The sequence below is a fragment of the Elaeis guineensis genome, chromosome 1 (assembly GCF_000442705.2).
Source record: "Elaeis guineensis isolate ETL-2024a chromosome 1, EG11, whole genome shotgun sequence".
NCBI classification, from domain to species: domain Eukaryota; kingdom Viridiplantae; phylum Streptophyta; class Magnoliopsida; order Arecales; family Arecaceae; genus Elaeis; species Elaeis guineensis.
The window spans coordinates 17,988,083-18,007,160 of NC_025993.2; the positions used below are offsets into that span (position 1 = coordinate 17,988,083).

The 19,078-nt window shown below is 33.3% G+C and overlaps 1 long non-coding RNA gene across 1 annotated transcript; it reads left to right on the forward strand.

Moving 5' to 3' along the window:
- Positions 1–212: 212 nt before the first annotated feature.
- LOC105033563 (uncharacterized) lies at positions 213–3,096 on the forward strand. Its single transcript, XR_012138948.1, has 5 exons — positions 213–579; positions 1,940–2,052; positions 2,169–2,239; positions 2,361–2,611; positions 2,735–3,096. It is a non-coding gene; the product is annotated as an uncharacterized lncRNA (long non-coding RNA).
- The last annotated feature ends 15,982 nt before the right edge of the window (positions 3,097–19,078 follow it).

Below are 19,078 nucleotides of genomic sequence, written 5' to 3' on the forward strand. Positions count from 1 at the left end.
TAAATAGTTTGAAAAAAATAATAAGAAAAATCATTTATCTATGCAAAATTTGCATAGAAAAAAAAGTCATTTGCCGACGATCAATAATTGCATAGTAATTATTATATTTACCTATGCAATTTTTGCAGTGGCAAATATTTTGAAAAAAAATATATCAATGCTATATCAGCACTGCCGAAATCCATTTCCCCACCAAACCCCTTTTCTCCTCCATGCATTTTTGTCTCCCGCCGAATCATCTCCCTCTATTTCTTCTACCGAACCCACTCCCGCCGAACCCTCTCTCCCTCCCTCTCCCTCGGCTCTCTCCCTCCCTCTCCCTCGGCTCTCTCACTCCCTCTCTCCCTCTCTCGTCGTCGATTTCCACTGCTGCCACTGCTGCTATAGTCACTACCGCGTGCCAGCCGCTCCCACTCTGCTCTTCTTCACCTGACCACCGCTGTCGATCCCCGTCGCCGTGCCTCCCTCGCTCTGTTCGACTTCACCCTGCCGCCATTGCCGATCCCCATCGCCATGCCATCCCCACCACCAGCATCGATCCTCTACTACATCTCTCCCTTCCTCCCCCTCGGTTTAAAGGTAAGACCTTTTCCCACATAGATTGCCAGAGAGGGGCGAGGAGGGGGTTCGGGGGTTCGACCATGGGGAACACCATCGTAGTGGGGTGTTGAGCCAGAGAGGGGTGGGGAGGCGGTTCGGGGTTTCATCCATAGGGAATGCCATCGCAAGCAGCGTCGGTGGGGGGAGGGGCAGGGAGGGAGGGAGGGGGTTTAGCCATGGGAAACATGGTCGTAGGGGGGTGTTGAGCCAGAGAGGGAGGAGGGGGGGTGGGGTGTGCTTCGTGACATAGGGTGGGTGTTCATGAGCCAGAGAGGGAAGCCTTGTGCTGCTTCCTTCTGCTGTTTCTGCTGCTTTATTCATTCATTTATGCATTCATTTTTGCTGCTTCCTTTTCTTTTCTGCGGTTAGAGGCTGTGATGATTTGCCTTGGTATCTCCATGAAGATATTTCAAGTGCTGAAATTATATGCTTGCATCTACGAGAGCACCTACATCTATATATGCCAATCGATATCTGTTGAAGTTAGAGCTATTCATGATTCAGTTTCAGATTAAAAATCGATCCGAATCGAATCAAAAAATCAAACCGAAATCAAACCAAATATAGTTAGGGCTGATCTATTATTATAATTTGTTGTGATGCTTGATTGCTTGTTATTAGAGATGATGTGGTTTTTAATATGTTATATTTTATTTATTATTAATTTTATTTATAATTAAAAATAAAAATTATAAAAAATCAAAAAACGAACCAAAATTTTTTGGTTCGATTTCTGTTTGATTTTTGATTTTTATTTTTCTATTATTTGATTTTTAGATTGAGTCGATTAAAATCAAATGAGCAACCCTAGTTGAAGTAGCCATGCACATCTTGCATACTGACTACTATTTTGCCTAACTCTAACTGATGCCACAAATTTGGATGGCTTGCTATTTTTGCAAGCAACCAAGTGCTGCCTGTTAGACCTTCCTCAATGTATGAAACTAGGCAAAGCGGAGCCTCTGATTTTTCCTCTGTTTGACACTCTTTTATTATCTTTTTGTTCTTTTCATGTGGCTTTTTCAGTACTGTCATCTTTTTTCATGTGTTGAATTTCTTATGGACATCTTGCATGCTGACTGATAGTTTGCCTTATAGTAACTGATGTGGCAAATTTTATAGTTACTTCATGCTCTAATAGTTCTAAAATGAACTCATTCTTTATTCTTCCTTGCATATCTTTTTGAATAATCCATCCCTGAATATATATATAGAGATGGTAGTTAAATTGCATTTAGTTATAGATTCTCGTTCAAGAATCAATTTCGATCGAGATCGACTCTTGGATGCTCCATTTTTGGATATTTTAGAAAAACTTTAATCTTATTATTGTTAATAGCTGATAGCTGTTCCGTGAGACTGAAGCATGCCACCATAAGGTCGGTCATGCAGGGGGGCCCATATGGAGATGTCGGTACATCTCCATCTCAATGGCGGTCACATCATCTTGAGGCAGGCACATCATCTCCTGCCATGACAGGTTAATTTTACATATTATAATTTTTTATATTTAATTTATTTTAATTTTTTATCATATATAAATAACTAATTTTAAGTTATGCCACCAGGAGGACCATCCGACAAGAGGGACCCATACGGAGATGTTGGTATCTCTTCATCTCGATAGCTATCCACTGAGGTAGGCACATCATCTCCTGCCATGATAGATTGATTTTATATATTATGATTTTTTATATTTAATTTATTTTAAATTTTTATGATGTGTAAATAACTAATTTTAAGCTTGTATTTTGCTGCAGCTGATATTGTCATTAGGCGGACTCATGGAGCCATTAGAAATAAGTAGTTGGAGGAGTGGAGGAGGGCACATCCCGAGGAGAGGATGAGGGTTGTCATCCCATCAGAATATGATCTACCACTTCAGTGCCATATCAGGGATCCATACATATATGAGGTTGATATTATTGTCCGAGCGAATGCTCCCTTGACTATATTCGACTGGCGGAGAGTAATGAAGCCACAAAAGCAGATCCTCCTCGACCATTTATAGGTAACTAAATATAAATTATGTTATATTTTTTAAATATAATTTTTTTATTTATTTTATATTTAATTTGATAATTATTTAACTTTTATTTTTTTAAATCTCATATGTTGTATGTTATTTGTGCAGCGCGACTTTGACAAGGAGATTGATACCCAACGTGTGCAGGAGGCTATCTTTAGGCATATGGAGAGGTTGCTTAAGGGGTTCAGATATAAGCTCTATAGCCACTGGAAGGAGGTCTTCAATGCACATGGGGTGGCGGCGGCATGTGAGACACCCCACAAGAATATTTCACGCTCTGACTGGAAACTCCTATGCAATAAGTATGAGGACCCTGCATATCGAATATAACTATTATATATAATAAAAATATGAATTATTGAATTGATGAGGCATTGTAATATGTTCACTTATATCTTGAAAGCATTTGTGTATTAGGCCTTTTGTGAAAAGAATATAGAAAACCAATCGAGGCTCATGGTGATACATTATGGCAGATCGAAATCATTTGCGCATCATTAATATGAGCTGGTAAATGCATATACATACATCTTTAATAATTTATTAGAATATATGTGTGTATGTGTACTTACATTCATAAATTTTAGAGGGACATCGAGACAGGATAGCTGTCGGGATGGATTGAAGTCTACCAGAAGACCCATCATCGAGAGATAGGAGAGTGGCTTCCTAGGACTAGGGAGAGACATGTAAGTATTAACTAATTAAGTTCTATATTTTAATTTTATTATGAAGTTTAGGTTTTTGATTATATTTTTTTTTTCTTAATTAGGAGCGGATGATGCATATACGATCCCAGTCCATCGCTGAGGGCTCCACCCCATCCATAGATGATGATGTCTATGATGAGGTATTTGGTAGGAGATCTAATTATATTATAGGGTTGAGATATGCGGTTGTGGGTTGAGATATGCGGTTGCGGCCCCCAGCTCCTCTAGAGCATCATATGTTTCTTGTGATGCTCGTCTGTGTGAGGTGGATGCTCGACTGCGTAAGGCAAAGAGGAGATATGAGGAGGAGATGCATCGAGCTGAGAAAAAATATCATAGATTTCAGGAGGACATAGCATCCCTATAGCATGATAATATTGAGCTTAGGTCTCAGATTACAGTATTTGGGGTGAAGCTCAATGCCTCCCCCACCGACTCCCGACGTCCTTGCTGATACCTATGATGATGACTCTATTAATAATGATGATGGATGTCCTCCTGTGATCGATATTATTTTATATTATTTTTAATCTATATATTTTTATCATTTAATAAATAATTAGTTTGCTAACTTAATTTTTTAATCTTTACAGATCTGTGATATGGCTTGGCATGTGGAGTTTATTTTGTATGGATGTATATATTTATATGACATTTTATACAGTTATATATATACTTATTTTACTATATGTGTGGTTGTAAAAATAAACATAATATTTTGCTATATATATATATATATAGATTGTGTCATTATTAAAGTAAAATGAATTTGATTCTGGTATATGTGTGAATGAAGAAGATAGTGTATATATTGTATATATTATATATGTTTATTTTCCTACAAGTTTACAAGAAAAATTATAAAAAATTGGCATGAAAGTAATCAATCTTTTTTGTTTAAAAGGATAATTAGCGATGTAAGATAAGCGTAGGTAAATATATTTAGCGATACTAATTAGCGTTAGTAAATTAACTGTAGCATCGCCATAGGGCATACCGGGATGTCGGACGTGTCATCATTAGCAACATTATGTAACCTCTATCGACGCTAAGTAGCGTCGCTAAATCTATTTACTTATGCTTATCTTGTGTCGCTAAAAAAGAAAATTAGTGATGCAAAATAAGCATAGGCAAACTAAAACTTTTTCGACACAATATTTGCATTGCTAAATATATATTTGCCAATGCCTTTTAAGCGTAGGTAAATTGACTATTTCTGACGCTAATTTTGCGTCGCTAAAAAATTTTTACCGATGCTTTCTGTAAGCATAGGTAAATGGAACCAATGAGACTTACTTTAAGCATCGACAAAACATAATATTTGTTGATGAAAAAATTTAAGCATCGATAAATGAAATCAATGATCCCTCTTTTGTCGATGCTTATTTGCCAATGCATTTTACGTCGGTAGTTATCTTTTACGATGCTTTTAGATATTTAGCTATGCCTTTTTTGCGTAGCTAATTATTTTATTTCTTGTAGTGTTACCATATCCATCAGTATACAGTTTCTTCTTTCTATTATACCATTTTGTTATGGTATTTTAAGTATTGTGTATTAGGTAATAATACCCTCTTTTTCAAAGAACTTACCAAATAGGCCCATGGACTGACCCCTTTCAGTATACCTTGCATAGTACTCTCCACCTTGGTTAGATCTTACAATCTTTATTTTCTTATCTAATTGTTCTTCTACTTCTACTTTATAAACCTTAAAGGCATCTAGTGCCTCATTTTTTTTTTCAAAAGAGAAGATAGAGATACATATATCTAGTATAGTCATCCATAAATGAGATAAAATATCTCTGACCATTAAAATAGAAAGTAGAAAATGATCCACAGATATCAGTGTGTATGATCTTCAAAATATTAGAACTCTTTCTGGCACCTTTAGAGGACTTGTTAGTTTGCTTTTTCTTTATGCAATCCAAACAAGTACCAATGTTAGTAAAATTAACATCTTTTAAAATACCATCATTTATAAATCTCTTTATTCTCTATAAAGAGATATGGGCTAATCTTTTGTACCATAAACTTGAAGAGTTCTCTTTAATAATGTTCCTCTTTATGCCAATATTACCACCATGTATAGATGAATGATTATATTCAAAACTTAGATTCAAATCTAATTTATACAAACCATCCATAAAAAAACTAGTACCAATAACACTTTTATTCCAAAATAGTTTAACTACAGAATTTTTAAAATAAAAATCAAAACCAATATCTGTTAATTTGAAAATAGAAACTAAATTTTTTAAAGAAACTAGGAACATCAAAAGTATTTTTCAAGATCTAAAATAAAATCAAAATTTAAAATTAATCTAAAGGTTCCCACAGCTTCGACATATGAACTTATTTGATTGCCTGAATAGATACTTTATTCATTTCCTTCAGGTCCCTTAGATTGAGAAAGCCCTGCATGGCATTGGCAATGTGAATTATAGTACTAGAATCAATCCACCAAAACATCAATAGAAAAGAATTCATGACATACTAGAGATATAAAAGTACCTTTCTTTTCAAACTATTTTTTATACTTTATGCAGTCTTTCTTTATGTGTTCCTTTTTCTTGTAAAAGAAGCATGCAACTTTATTGCCATGGTGCTTTATTGGCATTGCGGTATTCTTCTTTTTAGGAACACTTTTTTTCTTTCTTTCTTTACCATGAGAAGCTAGGTTAGCACTTTCATGCTTTATTTTTTACTTTTTCTATTTTAATCTTTTTTCATCTTGAACACACATGATCAAAAGTTAATTATAGGTTTTTTTTTTATGTTGTTATAGAAAATTTTGAAAAGACCATATTCTGTAGACAGAGAATTCAAAATAAAATAGACTAGAAAAGTATCAGAAATCTTAACTTTCAAAGACTTGAGTTGAGCAACTATATCTCTCATCTTCATAATATGATAACGTACACCTTTAGTACTGTCAAACCTCATGCTTGTGATAGCTCACGATGTTGTTATTAGGACATCATGATTATCAAATTAATTTTTATTTTTTTAAAAAAATATTAAAAATATATAGAAAGTAGCGAGTCAGATCGAATCCACAGAGAAGACAGTATTTTGATTTGATAATTTTGATTTTTATAAAAAAAAAGATTTTAAAAATAAAATTGTAAACTGAAGACAGAAATTAAACGTACAAAAAAATAAACTTAGTACTAAGATCTACTATTTAGATCTTAGCTTCTACTTACAATAAAAGTAAAGAGCAGAAATTTAAAAGTATAATAAAATTAATTTTATATTAATTAAAATTAAAATTTAATTATAAAAAATTTGAAAAAAATAATAAAATAAAATTATAACAAAAATCTGAAGTTGATCGATGCAGCCTCGTAAAAAAGATGGTTGATAATTTCTCTTTCTTTTTTCGTACTCCATGGAGCAAACTGTAATTCTCTCATTCTCTTTGGATCCTTATACCTCTTCTTTTTTTTTCTAATTTTTTTTGTACTATTTTTCTACTATTCTCAGACTCTCCTTTTATAGATGGATTTTTTTTAAAATTTTAGTGAAAAATGGAGTCACAAATCATGTCAAAATTGTGTCCAAGCTGCGTCACAGCTTTCTGACCATCGGATCTCACATCAACGCTCCAGATCAGTCCAAAAAATCATCGCATCAGGTCTTAATTAGCCAAAATCAACATCAACCATTAGATCACATTTGTGGATGGTTTCAGATCGTCGAATGGCGCTAAAAAATCTTTTTATTTAAGTTTTGCCGATCGAAAACAACCACAACCATTGGATCGCCCTTAAAAATTGCTACCAGTCGTTGGATTGCACACTGAAAGTGGGCCACTATCGATTGATATGGGATAGCACATTCTGGACCATCCGATCGGGTGTTCCACGGTCTCTCAACCATCGATCAGTGCATAGGAGCCAAGCCGCCCCATGGACTGCGACTGTGGACCGGGCAAATTTCTTTGGACCGCAACCCTTGACCTGTGGACCGATCGGTTGGTCCATCGTGCACCGAGCAGTTGATTTGAATTAATTTGGGCTGGTTTGATTTGATTTTTGGGTTAATTTTTAGCCTAATTTGAGCCTAAATTTGAGTCTTCATTTTGGATCCATTTTAAATCTGATGTGCTTCAAATTTTCTTCATTTTAACCTATAAATTGGGCTCTTTTTATTAACGATAATATTTTCTACAAAAAATAAATAAAAATATTAATTTTTAAAAAATAAATATAAATTAATATTTTTATTAATATTTTTTCAGTACTCATCACACTCTCCAATTTGAACTTTGCTCGTCCTCAAGTAAAGAAAGGATTTAGAGTTAAATACCTTTTAACTTAGAGTTTCGAATTTTATCAGACAAAAAAAGAGCACCACTGATATTCAATAAAGTGTAAGTGAGATATGTCATTAGAGTATTAGTATTAATCAATATGAAGGGTAAGTGAAAAATATTAAATTTTTTTTGAATTTTTTCTAAATTGCCCCTACCTTTATCTCTAAATCATTAATCTTCATATAGACAAGTATATTGTTACTTCCGTCCTTCATTTATTAATTTTTTTTAAATTTTTTTTAATATTTATACCGTTATTGAATATTTTAACTCCTTAAGCTTTCTGTCTGACCCATATAGTGAGTTTTTAGCCAAAGACTTCTGAACCAGATAGCTTTAGGACACTAGGTATAAAATATCCCTCAAACTTACTTGCTCAAATCAAATAGACTATGAGTTAAAACTAGCTTTATAATAAAGCTTCTTTGTTCTTCATACTTTTTGATGCGAAACTCAATGCTTCTTAGGCAAAAAGACCTGATTATTCAATATAAAATACTTAAAAAAAAAAATTCTTTATATATATATATATATATGAAGAAACATATAGTTACCCTATACAAGTCTGTAGGAAGTGAACTTTTCTTTGATGCTAGTAGAAAAATTTAAAAATACTCAAAAAAAATTATTTAAGTTCTAAACTTAACTCTTTATTGATTTTTCTTAATACTTGATCCCTCGATATCTCACAAACTCTTTGATTTATGTATTAGTTTACTTTTAAAAAAAATTACTTAGTTTAACTCAATTCTTAAGTGTAATCGATGCTTAAATGTTAAATACCAGCTTACTCGAAGACTTAAAAAAAAAATTATTATTCTCTCCCTACTTAATCGATATTATCCTCAATGGAGTAAGAAAAATAAAAAGATGCAGACAAAAAGAAAGAAAAGAAGAGATATCATCTGATCCAGATATCTTTTCAAAATTGATTCTCTCTCCAATTTAGCCAATATTATCTTCAAATCTTTATAAAAAATACTAAACAAGACTCTATTAACCTAAATAGAATGCAAAAGATATTAAAAAGTAGAAGCTGAGTTATCTTCCAAAAAATATTAAGTTTATCATCTTCAGCTAGACTAATCGACTCTTACCTATCCTATATTAAAAATTAGATTGACAAATTTCAATAGTTTTGGATTGCCAATCTCAGGAAGATTGCCTATAATCCTTTTATTGATAAATTTTAGTATTTTATTGTTAATCTCCAGAAAGTAGTTCACGACCCCATTCTTAGTCATTTTCATCTGTTCAATGTTAATAAGATAATTTACAAACCCATTCACAGACCCTTGTTTGTTGAGAATTTTTTCTATTTATTCTTTTAAAGTACTCATGAATTGAGTTTTTGGATTAGGAGTTAAGTTTGATACAATAGATACTGAAAGGATGTCACTTGATTCTAAACATACGTACTCAGGTGTGACCAAGGACGACTTTAGTTCTAGAGGAGGTGATGATGCTGGAGAGGAAGAACCGACTTCTAGGGTTGAAGAAAATAAGACTCTTAATTTATATGTCTCAGATAACTCATTCGTTCTCTTCTTTTCTTTATCTTTCTCACTCAAATTGAAACCAGCATCAATACCAATTTCAAGCTCAGATTCTTCTATGTGGTTAGTCTCGGTAATAGCCTCTTTTTTTAAGTCTACATTTTAGCTAGCATCAGTACTCGCCTCACTCACCTGATCTTGATATGGGTTCTTAAGAATCCTACCACTTCTAAGCTCGAAATTACTTTAGCATTCTAAAATTGGAGATTCTTAGGTGGGACATTAGATTGGTGACTAGGTCTAGATGGTTGGTGGGTGGATGGATTATTTTTAAAATACAGTATTGGTTGGCTCGATAATTGATCTAGTTCTCTCCTCATGGTAGACTCAGCTAACTGATCTATTTGTGCTTCTAGCCTTTAGCATGGCAATAGATTGCTGTTGGGTTATAATTATTTGTTGAAGTTAGCTAAACCTATCATAGACTAGAGGGGTCTGTTGAGGAGGTGGGTATGAAGGCTGATTGTAATAAGATAGCTAGATAGGCTGATTAGGCTGACCTCTATTATAGGCATAGTTTTGATATGAGGTCTATTTTGAAAGTTATCTATAGATGGTATTTGGGTCTGAGCCTGAGTCTGTTGGGATCTCCAAGAAAAATTAGGATGGTTCCTCTAATCTTAGTTATATATGTTTGAGAATGGGCCATTAATAGGCTTGAAGTAATCTTGGGTAGCTTGAATTTATTTTTGGATGAAAGATAAAAACTGTGCAGCTGTGGGATATTCACTCATATAATGGGCTGGACTAGCATAGATAGAATAAATCTCCTGATAATTGAAAGGTGATGTATATTGTGTAGGAGATTGTTGTCCTAGGACTAGGGACTGATCTAACTTTTGGGCAAAAAGATCGACTTTATTTATAAAGTTCAAGTCAGTCTTAAAATTAGAATTTGAATGTTTGATCTCAAAGATTTCTGTCCACTTTTGATGAGGAATCGATCCTTCATATGAAGATAATGAAGCATAGTTAATCGAGTTTTCACTCAAGCTTTCAAACAAGATATAGGCTTCATCGTCACTCTTACTCATGAATGCACCTTCCTAAGATGCATCTACCATCTATTTATATTGGTCTCCTAAATCCTTATAGAAAGCTTGAACAATTTGCCACTTAGGTAGATCATGGTGCAGGTATTTTCTAAGAAATTTCTTAAGTCTCTCCCATGATTCATGAATTTGTTTCTTTGGAAGCTGAGCAAATCCAGTGATGGCTCACCTCATGGTATTGGTTCAACCTATGAGATAGAATTTCTTAAAAAATTCATACTGCAATTCAACCCCAATTCGGATTGGTCTCCTTATTGTGCTAAGCCAGTACTTGGCTTTGTCCTTAAGTGAGAAGGAGAATAGGGTCAGTTTAAGTGCATCATCAGAAATATCTTGGATCTTTATCGTGGAATAGATTTCTAAGAACTCATCTAGATACTTATAAGGATCTTCATTGGTGTTTCTATAGAAAGATGGGAGCATCTGGATTGTGGTCGATTTAATCTCATAATGGCTTGCAGGAATATCAGGTAAGTGGATACAAATCGATAGATTATAGGTGGAAGAAATAAAATACTTCTTCATCTGCCTAGGTGATTCAATCATTTGATTATCAGATTTAATATGGATCAGCAGTTCAATTTTAGGATTAAGTTCAACTAGGTCAGAAAGAGATCTCCTACCATTCATGTATCAGTGTAAATCCTAATGTGTGTGGTTCAAATTTTTTTATATATATTTTCTATTTCAATTGCAAGCAAATTAACAAATAATTAAATCTAGACACCTACGAATTTCTTAGACCTAACAGTTCGATGTAGAGTGGCTCTGCCTAGAAGTAAATTGGATCTATTCTCACATCCTTCAACTAGCCAGATAAGAGGTGGGGTCGTGGGAGTCCCCCCATTACTTGCCTTAGACACAAGTTGAATTGGTCAGATAAGCTAATAGAACCAATTAAATAACCATGAGCCCACTTAGACTTAGCCTTGTTAACCTCTTATCTTAGACATCAGTTTCAGGGTGAGTTCAAACTTATTTTGCACTTAACTTCACCACAATATTCGAACTGAACTCAATTGATCATAAGGATCAATGTCTACTGAATTTTAATTAGGCTTGGGTTAATATAGAATACTGGTTGGTTATTTTTGGGCTAAAAAAGGATGATAAAATTTTCATCTTATTTTGTTAATGGGTATTGCCCTTAAGTTGATTTGAGATGAATATACACAATCAATTTCAAATAAGAGATTCTATGCAACTAAATTAGATGTATGAAACTAATCAAATTTGAAAGCTTATCTTGTCTCCAACGATCATCAAAAGAAAAAAATAAAAAAAATAAATTTAAATGATGCATTCTCTAAGCAATTAGGGTTACTACTCTTATCATAAAATTTTTATTAGATTTAAGTGAGTTTTTTTTAAGTTAATTTGAAAAGAAAACAAGTAATGCTAAAAAAAAAAGAAATCTAGGGTTAGGATTGATCTCACCAAGTAAAATTGAAAGCTTTCTATCTCTTTTTTGATTTTTTTATATTTTTTTTACAAAAAAGAATAAAAAAAATTAGTAAGCTATATTTATAAAAGAAATTAAAAAAATCAAATGTTAAAATTAATAGCTCGTGATGTTGTCATTAGAATATCGTGATTATCAAATTAATTTTAATTTTTTAAAAAATATTAAAAATATATAGAAAGTAACGAGTTAGATCGAATTCATAGAGAAGGCAGTGCTTTGATTTGATAACTTTAATTTTTATAAAAAAAAGAAAGATTTTAAAAATAAAATTATAAATTGAAGATAAGAATTAAATAGTGCAGAACAATAAACTTGGTACCAAGATCTACTATTTAGATCTTAGCTTCTACTTATAATAAAAATAAAAAATAAAAATTTAAAAATATAATAAAATAAATTTTATATTAATTAAAATTAAAATTTAATTATAAAAAATTTAAAAATAATAATAAAATAAAATTATAACAAAAATCTGAAGTTGATCGACACAACTTTGTTGAAAAGATGGTTGATGATCTCTCTTTTTTTCTTCATACTCCATAGAGCAAATTGAACTTCTCTCTTTCTTCTCTTTAGATTTTTATACCTCTTCTATTTTTTTCTATTTTTTTTAATTTTTCTCTACTATTTTTCTATTTTTCTCTACTATTTTCGAACTTCCCTTTTATAGATGGATTTTTTTTCTGAATCTTGGTAGAAAATAGAGCTCCAAATCATGTCAAAATTGTGTCCAACCCATGTCACAGCTTTCTGACCATCGGATCTTGCATCAATGCTCCAGATTAGTCCAAAAAATCATCGCATCAGATCTTAATCAGGTCAGAATCAACATCAGCCATCGGATCATGTCTATGGATGGTTTTGGACCATCGAATGGCATCAAAAATCCTTCTGTTTAAGTTCTGCCTATTAAAAACAAACATAGCCATTGGATTGCCCTTGAAAATTACTACCAACTGTTGGATCGCACATTGAAAGTGGGCCACCATCGATTGATATGGGATAGCACATTCTGGACCATCCAATCAGGTGTTCCACGACCTCTCAGCCATCGATCAGTGCACAGGAGCTAGGCCGCCCCATGGACCGTGACCATGGATCGAGCGAATTTCTGTGGATCGAGACCCTTGACTTGTGGACCGACCGATCGGTCCATCATGCACTGAGCGATCGGTTTGAATTAATTTGGACCAATTTGATTTGATTTTTGAGTTAATTTTTAGCCTAATTTGGGCCTGAATTTGAGTCTTCATTTTGGATCCATTTTAAGTCCGATTTGCTTCAAATTTTTTTTTTTTAACCTACAAATCAAGTTTTTTTTATTGACGATCATATTTTCTACAAAAGATAAATAAAAATATTAATTTTTAAAAAATAAATATAATTTATTGTATAAATTAATATTTTTATTGATATATTTTTAGTACTCATCAGCTTAAAAATCTCTTTATTAGGATACTGGCCAACGCCTTATCAGAACTTTCAAATTGTTCTTTAATGGCCTTTATAAAATCCTTGACCTTATTATATTGAGGGATTCTCTTTAATTCCTTTAGGCATTCGAGACTTGATGAGCATCAAACTCAAGTGATTAGATCACTCTCATTTTTCGTATGCTAAAGTCTATTGTGGCATACTTGAATCCGTGGGAATAGGTGGTTCATCCACACGAAGCACCAGGTCAAGGTCCTTATATCCAAGAGTGTAAAGGATACTATCTTTCTTGTCAGAAAAATTATCATCACTTAACATTGAAATAAAAGCAGCATCATTAATATATGTAGTAGGATTAGCTACAATAATCAACAAATATAGTAAACTTTAGTGCTATGAAGTATAAACTGTAATATGAAATAATCAATATTAATTTCAGTAGCAAATTCTAACGTTCCTGTGGACAAAGGTGCATCATACATAGAATTTACAAATATTTTATTAATAAAATCAATATCATAGATATCAAAGATAATAAATTTTTATACCTATGGGTCTAGAAAAATTTTATCTTTAATATCTAAATTACCATCTTATTCCAATTAAATCACAGAAATAATCACTCCCTATGGATAAAGTTAATTATCTCTCTGACTTAATTATAATTTTTATTCGCATGCTACTAAATTTTAATTTACAGTCTTTACGTGATTTTTACAATATCCAAGATGCTGTGGCTACTCCTGAACACAATAAATCCAGTATTTTATATGATTTTTACTATATCTAGAATGCAGTAGCTACTCCTGAACATAATAAATCTACTAACATTAAGATGGCATTGAATAACCTAAATAACCATATAAAAATTTATTATGATTTTCATCTTTATCATGGTCATAAAATTTTCAGCAAATAAATAATAATCCAAACACTTTTATGTGACCAATATACATTGCAAAATTCAATTTAACAAAATCTTTATGCAATAAAGTTTATTACATGGACTAAGTAATAATTCAAGGAGTCTTTATGTAATAAATGCTATAATTGGGATCATAATGCAATTTTTTAGGACCTTTATGTAATTAGCTACTTTATCAGGGATTAAATTACAAAATTTTCTAAACATATTTGCTTCAATCAATTAAAAGGTCCTTTTATCGAATATAGACTTTATAAGGGCTTAAATGCAAAATCCCCTATTTTGTAAATGGCTCCATGTTGGATTTCATGTTTCAGATTGGGACCCCAAAAACTCGAACCCATTAGCCCAAATCTCCTTCCTCCGTCTTTCCATTTCTCTTCCCTGATCAAAGTCCTAAACTCCATGGCCGACGATGAAGAGCTTCCACAAACTCCACTGACCTATCACATGCTAACCTATACCATCGACGGCCGGCCTAAGACCGTCGTCTGACTGTCGGTGAGCTGGCAATCGAAAGAAAGATTGACGAGAGTTGGGGAAATAAGGGGCGTAGGCCGGCATTTTTCTCCCTTAAAATCCCATGCCGGTGGCCACTGAAAGACCCAATCGGCAGATGGTCGGACTCTCTATAAGGTCGGCCACCTCTTTATACCAGATTGCCAGTGATTGGGAGGAAAAATCATTGGATTTTTGAGATTCAGCGGACCCATCTTCAACCTCCATCTAGCTATTCTTTACGGTAGGTGATCATCGAAAAATGGGTAACCCGAGTGGTGGCTTGAAGGAGAAGTTCGCCGGCCAAGCGTGGCCACTGGACACGGACCAGAGGTCTGACCGGCCATCTTGATGAAGAGAAGAGAAGGGCACGGCCTTCTTTTTCCTTCAAAGCTTTATTTATTTATTTATAGAACAATTTCAGTCCTAAAATAAATCATAGAACAAAAAATTATAAATCTTTATGGGATCCAGAGACAGATCCAGATTTTGATGACTCCGTTGCAGCTTCGGAATTCACTGTCAGTCCCATCTCTTAGATGTATTTTCTTCTTCATCTTTTTCAAAAATAATAATCAAATAATCTTTAATATATCAAAAAATAAATATAAATATGACATATACAAATTTTTTATACAGCAATAAGATCAGTAGACTGAACAAAATAGCATAGAAGTTGGCTTTGATACCACTGAATGTAAAAAATTTAATCTTGACGTGGAAATAACATATCTCCGGCCATTATTGTTCAAGTCCAAAAATAAATCAGAGATGAAGAACATTGTTAGAATATCGGAAGATGGATCTGCAAGAGAAATCTATTTTGCTCCAATCCTACAAAATAGCACAAAAAAAAAATTCTTTTAGCCTATGCCTAGAGGATCTCGATGCTTATTACCGATAGAGAGTCACAGGTTATATTTATAGGTTAGATCAGGGACTCTTTTAGATTAATATAAATTTCTGTCCATCAAGAAATCATAACCACAATGAAGTCCTTATTTTGATCAGGACTGTCTCTATCTCAAAAGAATTTTAATTATTTATTATCATCTTAATTATCTTGAATTGTCTTTAATGATTAGATCACATGTAGGCCACATCAAGACCCTAATATTAGGACGTGCACAACAGGTATGTGACAAATATTGTTTTTATTTAAGTGGTCCTAGGTAAATATGATTTTGTGGGATAAGGTAATTATTAAACTTCCAACATATGTTGCAGCTCATATTATGATCTGTGACCTTGAAACTAATCACCATAAACAATATTTTGTAAACATCGAAGAATAAATTAGTATTTCTTTCTTTTATTTGAAAGTGGTACATGCAAGCATATATTTTTCTTGGTAAAATAGATAGCAGTAAAGCATGAACTAGAAACTAAACCACTCAAAAACAGATTTAAATGACAAAAAAAATGAACAAACTAATAGGTCAAACCAAGCTTCTTCAACAAACTATCTAAAGAAAATGCACATTAGGATAATAAGGACATGCTCATGCATCCCAATTTAGTGCATGAAAGCATCCAGGGCAATAAGAATTTCACACTTCTATAGGATAATTAGTAGTGTTGGTGGAATGATGTAACAACCAATAGTAACATTGAGGGCCCAATTAGTAATATTCTTTCCAACAAAGGCATTCCAGTTATTTGGAGGTACCTACAACAGTTGATTGATTAGGTGAATAGCGACCGAGATTAATGATGATGGTGACACCGCCAGCCAACCTATTAGGGGTGAAGACTAGAGGAACACCAATGGCCAACTTCAAAACTCTAATATCAAGAGGAAAGGAAAATAGGGATTAAAGAATACAAAGATTGAAGATCCTGAAGAAGGGAGAGTCAGTAGGAGCCGTACCTATTAGGGGTATTGATGGAAGACTAGTGAACAATGATGGCAATGGGCGAAGATGGAAGACTGGCATTGGTGATGGCCGATTGGGAAAGACGAATGACCGGAGTCAGCGATGATTGATGGGGGAAGACAGAAGACCGGTATTGGCAATGGGGGAAGATGAAAGATCATATGGTGGATGGACACAGACCAGGGCCAGGGCTAGGGCACTTCAAGCTAGAGGAGTTGGAGTCTTAGAAATCGTCACGAACATTGGAAGAAGAAGGTCGGGAACACGAAACAGCAAGGTCACTGGGTCAAGGCTTAACTTGATTAGGGCTAATTGATTAAACCAATTAGCTAATGCTAATTGATTAGGCTCGGGCTAACTCAGGTCAGATATTCGGTCTAAATCAATTTGAGTAGAGAACTGGGCTCGGGCCGAACATACTGGCTACTGATTAGGTTGAAATTTGGGCTCGAGCTTGGGCCCAAGCGAGGCCAAAAGTATGCCCGAGCTCGGATGGAAAAATAAATAGATTCTATATTTAGGCCTAAGCTCGATCTGAATTATTTCAAGTCGAGCCCAAAGTTCAACCTAAAGTTGGCCTAGTCTGAACCCAGTTCCAGTCCTAAGTGCACCAAACTATTACTCTCCTAATACACATGAGAAATTCTAATTCTCCCCTGTTGAGATGACGTGCTATATATCAAAAGGACAAGATGGCAATTCGTAAAATCAAATAATTAATGGCAATTGTTCAAAGTGGTTACTCCTCTCTAGCCGCAAATATGATGCGTTTGAGCTGATAAATAACATGTATTTATTCCCAATTTATCTAGTGTTCTATTAGTGGAAGAAATATATTGAAGAATCTTAATGCCCTACCACAAAACGAGATACCCATAATCAAGGACACGGTGGGGTAGGTAGCACTAAAGAAAATTTTAAAGGGGAGTCGAGGAGCCCTAAATTGGCATGGTGCCCGTGTGTAACATTATTTCTAGCTTAATCCTTCACCATATTGGCTGATATTTTCCTCCATACGTGTCACATAGGTACATGTTATGTTGCTCCAAATACTGCTAAGATATGTCATGGCAAAAATGTAGACATAGAAAGAAATACTGACTTGGGAGAAATCATGTGACTTTATTTTATTTTAGTTTAAGTTACTTGGATCAAGAAGTTCTTATCTCGAATTGTTTTCTTGCGTTGAAAATGGTTTTGGCTTATTGAATCATATATAGATAAACCATATGGTTTAGTGGTCATCATCTTCGTTGACCTTTGGTTATGTTAGATATCAATCGATCAATTTATTGATATGCGGTGCATCTATTTGTCATCTAGATCAAGTAGTGAAATGCTAAATTGAAGCTTTACATGCATTTTTGAACTATTCAATGCTCTATGTTAATGCATCAATTTTAGTATAATCTAGTTAAATAAAGAAATAAAATAAAGAGGGAGGGATCAAATGGTTTATAGACTCAAAAAAAAAAAAAAAAGATGAAAATATCATACCTATGCTTAGATGCAAAAAGAAGAAAACAATCATGATAGTTCAAAATAATTCTATATCAATATAAATAATTTATAAAGGACATGCTAAATGAGCAAGATTTGGCATCGGCTGAACCCGCTCATCTTGATTTTGATGTACTACGCTTGCCATGGAGCCCTTATTTGAGGCTGATACAAGTGGTTCCAATGCATTGCATAAAGATTTGTCTCACATATGTTAGTCCCACCTCCGGTTAACAGAATAAAAATATGAATACTCCTTGGAATCTCACATTGGAACGGTGCGAATTTTTGATCCCGGCATTATTTACTTCACATCCTCCTGAAGTTGGTTGCCCCTAGCAATCACCACCACTTGGCCATGGGCCTTATACGATTTTCCCCTTGGCCATTGCCGTCCCCGATGGATGTATTCGGCTTGCAACCAGTTGAAGCTCCTATTGGCAACACTCTCTGATTTGGACCGATTTTATATTCAAATCTAAGTTGAATCAATTTTAAATAATTTGATATTTTTAAAAATCAAATTGAATCAATAGAAAATTGAAATCAAACTAAATCAACATAATTTAAATAATCTGCTTTGATTTGATTTATCGATTTTTTTTTTGATTCATAAAGATTTATTTTCTTTTTACATAAAAGTATTATCAAAAAAATTTATTAAATAAAATAATTTAAATTGACATAAGATATTGTCACTCAACAAAATAAAATTCTTAAACAAACACCATCATTAAGAATTAAAATAAAGATCCCCAACACATTACAACAAAAAAAAAAAACAATCCACTAAGTAAGTCACTTAGGATTTAAGACTAATCAATATAAAATCAAATTGATAAACAACATCATAAATCTAAAATTATTTTCTAATACATTAATACTTCAATATAAATAATATTCTAATTAAAATGATTATATTTTATTAAAGCCGGTTTGGTACGATTTGAAAATAGTTTTATTTACTGATAAATCTGAACCAATCTAAATCTATTTTTTATATATCAAAAATCAATTAAATCAAATCGAATAAAATTTTAAACCAAACCAAATCTGCGGTTTGCTTTCATTTTATCGGTTTGATTGGTTCAGATTCTATTTTTGCTCACCCT